General features: G+C 37.2%; 1 long non-coding RNA gene across 1 annotated transcript in view; it reads right to left on the minus strand.

Annotated features, from left to right (window-relative positions):
* Positions 1-1,901, minus strand: part of LOC141398776 (uncharacterized) — a 176,794-nt gene extending 174,893 nt beyond the window's left edge. The window contains exon 1 of the long non-coding RNA XR_012411708.1: positions 1,680-1,901. This is a non-coding gene — a long non-coding RNA (uncharacterized lncRNA). The remainder of the gene's footprint in view (positions 1-1,679) is intronic.
* Between the last annotated feature and the right edge of the window lie 10,040 nt (positions 1,902-11,941).

Here is an 11,941-nt window from a genome sequence, read left to right on the forward strand (position 1 = left end):
TTTGATTTGTTGAAAGCTAATTCCCAGGGGTAGTGGTGTAGGTTATCACATGGTCGGCCCCGTCTGACTATAGCCTTTGCTTACTTGTTTTTAATTACTGAAAACGGGGCGAAACTTTTATATGGCGACTATACCGAACGTAGTCGGATATGGTTTATTTTCAATTCTAAATATCCGAGGACTTATATTTTATACTCTGTAAAAAGTTCAAATTGTATCCTAAATATTGTGAGCTTTCTCTACTGAATTTGTATACTTTGTGTCAATATTTCATATAAAATCCAAAAAATTTAAATTTTCTTCTGAAGACAATACAATATTAATACATATATACATATCTTAATGGTATTTCGTGGATTTTGAATTGTGGAACCTCTTAAGGTTTGTGGTTAGGGGTGTAACATGTTCGCACATGTCCCCCACTTTAAATATGTATTTCTCACTTGCTTTGATGTTTTTGATGCGACTTGGTCAACACATTGGTACAATGTACAGGTCAGTATTGGTATATGTCGGATGAAGAAAGTCTCAACTATTTACACTGATAAAAGATACTATCCATTAAGAGAGAGATGATTTTAACTACAAAAATTACCACAGTGTGCAAGTTGATGTAGGAATCCCCTTGGTCTGTCTATAGCCCTTTGTAAATTTGTTTTCAATTTTGAAACGCATCCTTCTTTTCATTCACTTAGAGATTCTTCATAAACGAGATCAAAATCCCTTTGCACTTATTACCTTTGAGAATTTAAGGATATTTCCTTAACTATAAATTAATTATATTTTACTCTTCTGATTATTCCAATCAAATGTTATTTGTCATAAATAGGTTGTTATTGTTTCCATACATTTTTTTTAAGATAGTTTTCTGATTATTTTTTATGACATACTACTTAAATTTTGTTTCTTATCTCAATTATTTTCTAACATCAAATGCAGAAAATAGCCAAAAGATATTATCCTTTAAGTATGCATCGTTGTATATATATATTTTTTATGGCATATTCTTTAGTGGGGGGCATTTGAAGGCAATAAAATAGAACATATTTTTTATTTGTTTCGTTTCGTTTTCTTCTGCTTTCTTGAACATTAAATTATGTGGTTTTTGACATTTCAATTACACTTTTTTTGTGCTTTTCTTTAACATATTTCTCATTTTATAAACAGCAGCATCCTTTTTTTGGTGCTGAATAATTTTTTTTATTACTTGAATCATAAATTTTATGCCATCCGTTTTCACTGTTTTGCAGGGCATTCACTTCTTTGCGGTTGTGTTTTTGGCACACTTTTTTTCGTATTGCCACAATTTGGCATATTTTTAGGCGTTTCTTTTAGGTTACAATTTCAATGAAAACAAAGCACTAGAGTTATTGCACAAGTCGTTGTAGTTGGGTTGCGGTAGATGAGGTTGAGGCAATTTATTCCGTGTTTTATTTTTACTTTTCTTCTTATTTCGATATCTCAACGTAATTCCTTTCGTTTGCTGGCGATGCTCTTAAAACACACACAAAACAACAACAAACATCATGGCAAAAATAAGGTTACAACGCCTAAAAGTATGTTACTGACACCAATTTTCTTGTAAATAACTTTACACAGAGCTTGGGAGTGAGGAGACAATCAACACAGAATTTATTTGTTGTAAAAATTTTAATTTGTTATTAATTGCAATCAATTACTTTGATATTTTTTGCATTCCAATAATTATGTTTTCTTAAAAATTTTTTTATTTATTTATTTTTTCTCCCGTTATCATTGACACTGATATTCCGCAAATTCGTTTATGGAATTTATTTCTTCCACAGAAAATTTATTTTTTTCTCTTTCGACGCACGACGTTCTACTAACGGCACGGAGTTTTTTTCTTCGTGTGCTTATGGGGCAACAGTTTAAATGAAACTAGTTGCCTCTGCAACATCCACCAACCATCAACGAAGCAATATCTTCTTCGTACGTGAATGTAACGACGTTAGGAAAAAACAAGAAGCAAAGAAAAAACATCACAGCATTATTCCTAATTTCGAAATTTAACAATGATGCTGACTAACTGAATTCGAATACACCAAGCAGTTTCGGTAAACAAAACGTCCGGCAATTTACCGAAAAAAGAAACTCCCTTCGATTTAAGAGAGTAGATAAATCTCAGAAAAGAACTTTTCTATTTACTCCTAAAATTATGCTTTTATGCTCTCTGCTCTCCGAACTCCGAAAATTATGCTGCATTATAGATATAAAAAGAAAACATTTTCAAAACGCTCTCTCTCTCCTTTTCTCCCGTTCTATATCCCTCTCCGCAAGCAACAAAGCTTTTTTCTCAATGTTTAGCTATAACATGTGCACATTTTTGCCGGGTCAAGTTAAGGCGCATGCTCCAGTCTAAGCTAGCTCTCTCACTCTCCACTGAAATTATCTAAAAATTCTTTTAGATAAATGTTCATGATTTTATTTCTCTCAGAAGAAAACAAAAGTCGGTTAAAGCTTTTTTACATGGCAATGTTTATTCTTGTGTTTTTCTTTTGACGACAGTTTGTCTTGCAACGTTTGCCTCTTTGCATGGATGAACATTTTTTTATTTTTATTTTTGTTTTGCCTCAAATTTTATGGCAGTTGGCTTTCTTAACTTCACCTTTTTTTTGGTTACCACATTCCCTTAGGTTAGTGTTTCCACTTTAACCTGGAGAAGATAATACCACAAAAAGTGCCACATACAGCCAGTACAACTCGACAAACTAAAAACACAACTACTCACACCCATCATTTTCCCACAGTAACCTTTACTTGTTATGACAATTTGAAGTTTTGTTTTGCTAACAACCAGCAATAGGACATAACTTTATTTAGGTTAAATCCCAAACATGCTGATGTACCCGAGTGAACCGAAGACGGAGGAACTGCCATCGCAAACTTAACATTAACTCCATTTCCATTTTCACACTTATCGCAAAAATTGGTTTTTGCGGCAAAGAAAGAAAGAAACTTTGTTTTCTTATTTCTTCCGTTGGGTACACTTCCTTAATGTGGTTGTTTGTGCTTTTAGCAGAAAATGTTTGGCTGTTCGTTACCGGAAGTCAACACAAAACGACTTCTTAACAAAATTGTCTGAATTTTAAAATGTGAGCAAGAAGAAGTTTTATGAAAATCTGTTTTTATTTGATGCGGAAGAGAAAATTCACTAGACATTTAAATTTGAAAGTGTGTGTATGTGTGTGCGACCAATATGCTTTAAGGCGACAAAGATTATTATATCAATTCGCATAAGGGGATAGGTTGCTAAGAGAAAATAGTTATTGTTGTTTGATAATAATAAGTAGTGGCACTTCGGCGTTATAGTAAAATATTCAGTAGTCCCCTTGGACCATGAGCAGTAAGATATAATTATTATACCCTACACCACTATGTGGAAAGGGTATGGTAAGTTTGTTTTGGTAAAAATTCATGTAACTTACTTACTTAGCTGGAACAGAACATTTGTTCCATAGACCGAAGTAAGAAAAGATCTCCAATCCTCTCTGTTTTTCGCATCGCTTTTTGGAATACCGCGCCTTTTCATTCCTTCATCCACTTGTATGCTCCATCGAAGCTTAGGCCTCCCGATTCTGCGTGCACCGCAATGTGGCATGTATTCATACGCCTTTTTAACGGGTTCATCATCGTTCATTCTTATGATATGGCCTAGCCAACGCAATCGTTGCATCTCGATACGTTTAACTATATTCATGTCTTTGTATAGCTGATATAGCTCGTGGTTCATACCTCAAACACACAAAGCACTGCCTTATCTGTTTGCGCAAGTACCCATGCTTCGGAGCCATACATTAGCACGGGCAGTATCAGCGTTTTGTATAGTGTTACTTTTGTTTGACGAGATGTGGCTTTGTTTTTAAATTGCTTACTTAAACCATAGTAGCATCTGTTGGTCAATACAATTCTTCTTCTTATTTCACAACTGATGGTAGACGAAGTCTTTAACTACCTCAAAATTATAGGTACCAACATCCACAGTTGGTCCGGGCTCTATGGACGCTTTGCGCGTCGACACCATCAATTTCGTCTTTTCGCCGTTTACCGCCAGACCCGCTTTCACAGATTCAGCTTCGACCTTCCTAAAGGTATCTGTTACTTCCTTTACTGATCGTCCCATGATGTCTATGTCATCAGCATAGGCAAGTAACATGTGGCTATTGGTGTAAATTGTGTCATTTCTTTTGACATTTGCATCTCGTATTATCTTTTCCAGCAAAATGTTGAATAGGTCACACGAAAGGCTGTCCCCATGTCTGAAACCGCTTTTGGTACTAAACTTTTCGGAGAGGTTCTTTCCAATTCTGACTGATGGCCTAGTGACAGTTAAAGTCATCTTGCCAGGTCTAAAGCCACATTAGTATGGTCTAATTATGTCGTTGACCATTGGCTTTTGTCGTTCGCACAATATCCCTGACACTATCTTATAGACAATAGGGAGAAGACTTATGCCCCTATAGTTGGAGCTTACAGTCTTATCTCCTTTCTTGTGGACGGGATGCTCAGGTTCCAATCGTCGGGTACGCGTTCTTCCTCCCAGATGGAGCTAACTAGCTGATGCATACACCTTATCAGCGTGACTCCTCCGGTTTTAAACAGCTCGGCTGGTAAGCCATCGGCTCCTGCTGTTTTATTATTCTTCAGACGGTTCATTGTTGTTTTTAGCTCATCTTGGCCGGGTGGTATACATTCTATACCATCTTCTGGGATTGGAGCTGTGGTATCATCGTCTTTGCTACAATTGGATACCAGCAGATTGGAAAAATGCTCCTTCCATATCCTGAGCACGCTATATGTATCTGTTACCAGATTACCTTCCTGGTCTCTACAGGAAGATGTGCCTGTACCAAAGCCATCTGTTTGATGTTTCACTCTTTGGTAGAATTTTCGGACTTCATTCTGACTCTTGTACATTTCGATTTTTTTACAATCCCGCTTTTCCATTTCCCTCTTTTTCTTGCGGAAAAGACGTTTCCCTTCTTTCTTTTTCTCCCGATATCTCTCTCGTGCGCTACGCGCTACTACTGATTGTAAGGTAGCCCTATATACCGCATTTTTCTCGTCGGTAGCTGCAGGACACTCCTGGTCATACCATGATTTCTTTTGTGGAGGTCTCTACAATCCAGGTATGGACTTTACGGTTGTTTGTGCCCTTATGAATATCGAGATGATTAAATCTGGTACTGCTAACTACCATGTTTTTTGCAGCTGCAAAGTCTATCAGCCTCATAGCATTGTCAGATGTTTCACTGTGGAGACTAAATTTCGCGACTATTAGACAAAAGATATTCTCCATTCCAATTTTGGCATTAAAATCGCATAGTATAATTTTAATGTCATGGGCAGGACAACGGTCATAAAATTCTTCTAAGCGCTCGTAAAATATCTTTGGTCTGTTCGTCCTTGTCTTCAGTTGGAGCATGAGCGCAAATAAAGCAGATGTTGAAGAATTGCTGTTAATCGAATTGTAGCAAGTCTTTCATTCACTGGGGTGAAGCTGGAGACCAGATGTTTTAGTCTCCGACTAACCACGAATCCGCGACCAAAAACATGCTTTTCGTCATGACAGCTATAATACAGTGCATCACCTTTAGGTTGTTCTTCTGACGCCTTTCCCAATCCATCGTATTTCCTGTATGACAGTAATATCGGCCTTGCACATTTCAAGTACGGCTGCCAATGCAAAGACTGCACCTTCTCTATAAAGAGTGCGAACATTGCAGGTGCAGATTCGCAGATCATGGTCCATAAAACGTTTGCGGGGTTCGTCAACTTTAGAGGGGTTTGTTTTTCTTTTCTTTCGTTTTTTCATAGTAGGTTGTTTTTTTTCTAGGGGAGGGTTACTAACCCGACGCCCAAACCCAAGTTTTTAACGTTATTATGGGTGAACGCGCGGCACATGTTAGCTCACTACCATTAACGGGTGTTAAAGGCAGTTCCCCAGGTGACACCACGTGGAGGTAAGTGTCCACTTGAGATGAAAGTGGGACCAAATTCATGTAACACCGCGAAATATTCGTCGGAGATCCCCAATCTCGATAAAGCGATTTTGAGATGTGTGTCCGTTCTCTGTCCATTATGAATTGTCCGCAATTATGGAACGATCGTCACGAAATTTTGTATGGAGGTCGGGTTTAGACCAGAATAGATCCTTATTTTTATTGGTGATGATCGTGAAATATTTAGCGGGTGCAATGGACCAAAACTAAAATATTTATCCAATTTTGTAGCGGCTCTGTAGGCCGCAATAATAATATAAAGAAGCTTCCAATTTGAGATGGAGAGCAGATAACATTTAGAAGGTAAAATGGACCACAACTTCTGTGTGACCACAACTTATATATTTATTCATGTAAGACATTCGGGCCAAGTAAAATATACTTGACGTTTCTATTGATGTTAATTGTGTTGGTGTATTATACCCTGTTAAAATACCCTGTTAATATACCCTGTTATTTGTTTGTAGTGTAATCATAAACACGCTAGAGGTGGGAATTATACCTCAATAATCGCGAAATTTTGCCAGAGGTAAGAGTTTAGGTAGAAGAAGATGCCTACAATTTTGGATGACGATCTGATATTAATTAGCGGGTGAAATAGACCATGACTTTTGTATGAAAAATAAAAATATTTGTTTTGTTTATTGTTAAAGATTCAATCTCATTTTGCTTGAGTGGAGTATTCCCCCATGGGCTCAACTTTATTTATTACCCTATATTACAGAGAGTAATGTTTTTCAAAACGAACTGACAGTGTTGGAAAATTTTACTAATCGCTACCAATATCATGATTTCATCCCGGCGAAGGGAATTATCAATTGGCTTCTCAGTTTTTGAAATGATGCCTTTTTAGAAAAAAAAAAAAAATAAATAAATAAAAAATATATACTTTTGGTCTATATTTTCTTTCCTGGAGGGCACATACATACATTGTTGCATGTGTCGTTTTGCCACCTTTTTTAAACGATTCCCTAGACAGGCAACATCAAATTTTCAATAGTGGCAAAATGCCCTTCAGTAATGTTGGCGACATTTTCTGAGTATTTCAGCCATGTTAAACTTCTCTGGTGTCTCAGGACACACGGTTGGGATTTGGAGATAAGCTGTGGGTCCCATATCATTAAGCGAATATGAATCAGGCTACACTCACTCATTGGTTTGAGAGAAGTCTCTCTTGTCTCTTCTGCGATGTTTGCGAAGCAATTATTATATTATTATTTAAGTTTGGTGTGATACGATGCCTGAATCCGCAAAATTATTTCTTACATATTACTTAACTTACCTTAACTAACTCTAAATTCAAGGTACTTACACCTGGGAACTGGTTTGCGGAATCTGAAACATCAATGTTCATAGATAAGAAAAATCCGAAAAAAAGAAAATATCGCTGCACTGTGGTCGAAATCACTGATCTAGCCGCGCGAAATTAATAACTTGGAAACGAATGGAGATATATGTCTGAAATTTTGCACAAACTCAATCTGTTTCCGTGGGTAATAATGGACTAAATATGAACAACATCGGCTAATATCTTGGTATAGCCCCCATATAACGGTACCTCCTGAAATTCGGTATTTTGAGGATTTAAGCCACCGTTTCCTTCCAAATTAGTCGTAGTTTGGTTAAGGTTTCTAGTGGTCACTAAACTTTTCCAGCAAAAATGGTGGACATAGGTCCGCGTTTGGGTATAGGCCCCTTTTTAGGTACCTCCCGATTTTCACTAGCTTGGGGGTTCAAAGCCACATTTTCCGACCAAATTAGGTGTAATTTGGTATTTAAGGTTCCCAGGGGACACAAACATTCTCCACCAAAAATTATGGGCGTAGGTCTACGGTTTGATATTGCCCCCATATAACAGTACCTCCCAATATTCGGTATTTTGTCCACATTTTCGGATCAAATGAGCTGAATTTTGGTGTAGAAAGGTCTTGTTGGTTATAGATCTACTCCACCAAAAATTGTAAACATAGGTCTGCGTTTTGATATAGCCCCCATATAACTATACCGCCAGATTTTGGGTATTTTGGAGATTTAAGCTATTTTTTCAGACCATTTATCAACAAAATTTGCTGCTATTTGCAGCAGAATTGTGCTTATTCGGAATCTAGGAAGTCCAATTTAATTAGTAAACAAGTAAGAAAAGCGTTAAGTTCGGTCGGGCCGAACTTTTTATACCCTCCACCACAAATTTCAGCCATTTCGGTGGATTAATGTGGCCTCAACCTTCAAAATACCGAAATTCGGAAGGTACCGTTCTATGGGGTCTATATGATGGCGTGGACCTATTCCTATAAATTTCTGGGGGAAAGTTTTATACGCCTAAAGAAGACTAAATACAAAATTTTAGCCATATCGGTGTGATAATGAGGCTAAAACGTTCAAAATATCGAAAATCGGGAGATATTGTATTATGGGGGCTATATCAACACGTGGACCTATATAAACATTTTATGGTAGAAATGTTTCTTAGCCTGTGGAAACACAAAATACAAAGTTACAACCGATTCTTTAGTCAAATGGGTCTAATACATTCAAAATTTATTAAAATGACGCGTACTTTATAAGGGGTCTTATGTGGGGACTATACCAAAACGTGGACCTATATAACCCAACTTTGGTAGGAATGTTTTCTGGCCTCTGAAGACACAAAATACCCAATTACAACCGATTCTTTGGTCAAATGGGTCTAATACATTCAAAATATATTAAAATGACGCGTACTTTATATGGGGCCTTATATGGGGGCTATACCAAAACGTGGACCTATATAACCCAACTTTGGTAGGAATATTTTTTGGCCTCTGGAGACACAAAGTACCAAATTACAACCAATTCGGTGGTAAAATGGGCCAAATATCTTAAAAATTCCTTAAAACGACGACGCGTCACGCGTCATTTTGTATGGGGGCTATACGAAAGCGTGGACCTACATAGCCCGCTTTCAATACCAAAAGTCCTACGTAAATATAACATATTTTCCCAAAATTTCATCAACCTACGTCAATCCGTTCGGACGCTAGAGTGATTTCCACAGACGGACAGACGGACAGACGGACGGACATGGCTATATCGATGTAGAATTGCACGCTGATCAAGAATATATATACTATGTGGGGTCTACAATGATTATTTCGAGTAGTTACAAACGTAGTGACAAACTTAATATACCCCCATCCTATGGTGGAGGGTATAAAAAAAAAAATGGACTGAACCTCAGTGGACCTTGGTAGGTACGCTCCATTCAACAAAAGTATGTTGGACTGAAAACATAAAAAAATAATAATTTTTGAAAATTTATTGCTTCATAACTACGTAACTCCAGGCCCCAAACATTTTTTTAAATTTAACTTACTTTGTTAACTTTGTTTAGTTTTATTGCGAATTTATTTAACAATTAAACAAATATGAAATCAGGTTTTTAGCAACAATTTTGTTAAAATATGATGCATCAAAATTTCTTGCACTTGACAGTTAATAACTGAGTGAATAATTACAACAACAAAACAAAATTTTAGTCAGCAAAGTGTCTGTAATCGATACAATGGAAAACATTTCGCAATTTTATACTTTGATTTTTTTACTATCGCGCAGCTAGATCAATTGTTCCGACCAGTGTGCGCTGGACAGCAATTTATTGCTGTCAAATTTCACATTTTTAGGTTTATTTTAGTTTTTCAAGATTTTGCTTGAAAACGGCAAGTCCTATAGGAGTGGGACTAAAGAGAATAATGTAGAGGGTTTTCAGCGCTACAACATTTTCTTTAAGCTGTTTCCAAAAAAAAGCCAACCATTCTAATTGTGCGACCGGGCACCTTCGAAATGTTGTTTATTGCTGTAGTATGCAATACCAACAAATTAGTTATGTGTTTTTCGTTGAAATTGAACGAACGCACAGCAGTGGGAAGGATTTGGTTTTGTTTGCAAGTGAAGTTGCTCGAGTTTAGTTACTGCCAAAGAAATTCTCGATCAGAGTGTTTCTTTGGACAGTTATCTATTTGAGCGAGCAATTGACACTTGTGTACAAAAAGTTTCTTTTTGAAAACCAAGAAACAAGGGAACTGATGAAGATCTGTTGCGAGATCTGAAACTATGGTCTTCCCTGCCTCACCCCTTGGTAAACATTGCTAATTTTCCCACTAATAAATAAAAGTTGTTTTAATGAAATATTTTTTAAGCCTGATTATTTTGAAAAGCAAATTCCCCCTAATTCCTCCTCGTTGGGGGTATTAAACTTCCCCCACAATTTTGTTGGTATAGGTCCACGTCTCCGTATAGCCCCCATAGAACGGATCCTCCCGAATTGTCGGTCCCCCATAGAACGGTACCTCCCGATGTTCAGTATTTTGAAGGTTGTGACCACAATGAGTCATCGAAATGGCTGAAATTTGGTATTTAGTCGTCGTTGGGGTACAAAACTTCCCACCTGTTATTTTGTGGTATTTTATGTATTTATTTATTAGCGTATTCCATCAGGAACATAAACTATTTACATAGAATCTCCATCTTACTCTATCCGAAGCAATATATCTTAACTCATTAAAAGATTTTCCAGTTTCATTAAGAATGGTTCTTCGCCAGGTGGTTTTTGGCCGTCCTCTGCTGCGATTACCCTGAGGATTCCAGCTCAACGTTTCGTGGCATACATCGTCAAAAGGCTTGCGGAGTGTGTGTCCAATCCAGTTGTATTTACGTCGTTTTATTTGTGTGTTTATATCTTCTTGTTGAGCCAGTTGAAGAAGGTCTGCATTTGATATGGTTCTTGGCCACCATATTTTAAGAATGTTGCGAAGACATCTGTTGGTGAAAACTTGCAGTTTATTTTTAATATTTTCATTCACTAGCCAGGTTTCAGATCCATACAATAGTACCGACTTGACGCAGGCATTATATATGTATGTGTAATTTGGTTTTTGGAGAATATGCCCCAGAGTTCCATATATTTTTTAGGCTGCAGTATGCGCTTCTGGCTTTTTGGATGCGCATGTCGACGTCGACAATTGCTCCGCCGTTCGGGTTGATGTTGCTGCCAAGATAGCTAAAGTTATCTACATTTTCAATACGTTTCCCGTTTAGAAAGAATGTAGGGGTTTGGTTTGATTTAACATGCATACATTTCGTTTTTTCGGCGTTTATGTGCAGGCCAAATTTTGCTGCTTGCTCAGATAATTGATTGATTTTCGATTGCATATTTTCTTTGGTAGTAGCAATCAACACGATGTCGTCGGCATATTCCAAATCTTCGAGGTTATGATGTAGTCTCCAAGGTATGCCTTTGTTTTGATTTATTGAATATGACAATATTTCGTCTAGCGTGGTTATGAAAAGGAGTGGAGAAAGCAGACATCCTTGTTTAACTCCGCTGATAGTTTTGAAAGCTTCGCTAATTTTGCCGTTGTGAAAGACTCTCATTGTTGAGTTGGTATATTGTGCTTTTATAAGAATTATTATTTTTGTAGGGACGCTTTTTTTCTCAAGTGCCTCCCAAATTTTTTTCCTATTTAGAGCGTCGAAGGCCTTTTCAAAATCAACGAAGGTCAAATATAATGGCGTATTGAACTCGTTGCACTGTTCGATTATCAATCGCAAACTATTTATTTGGTCCACACAGGAACGGTTAGGTCTGAACCCTGCCTGTTCTTTGCGAAGGCATTTGTCAAGTGGATCGAGTATGCGGGTGAGTATTATTCTGTTGAAAATTTTGCATATAGATGGTGTTAGAGCTATGCCTCTCCAGTTGCTGCAATTTTTTAGGTCCCCTTTCTTTGGTATTTTTATTATTAGGATTTCTTTCCACTCTGACGGGACCGTTTCAGTTTCCCAGATTTTGGTTATTAGTGGTGAGAGTATTTCAGCGAAATATTCTGGGTCGCATTTGTAAAATTCTGCAGGCAGATTGTCGATACCTGCTGCTTTACCATTTT

The sequence above is a fragment of the Musca autumnalis genome, unplaced genomic scaffold, assembly GCF_047663935.1.
Source record: "Musca autumnalis isolate F117 unplaced genomic scaffold, ASM4766393v1 scaffold_3, whole genome shotgun sequence".
In the NCBI taxonomy this organism is placed as follows: domain Eukaryota; kingdom Metazoa; phylum Arthropoda; class Insecta; order Diptera; family Muscidae; genus Musca; species Musca autumnalis.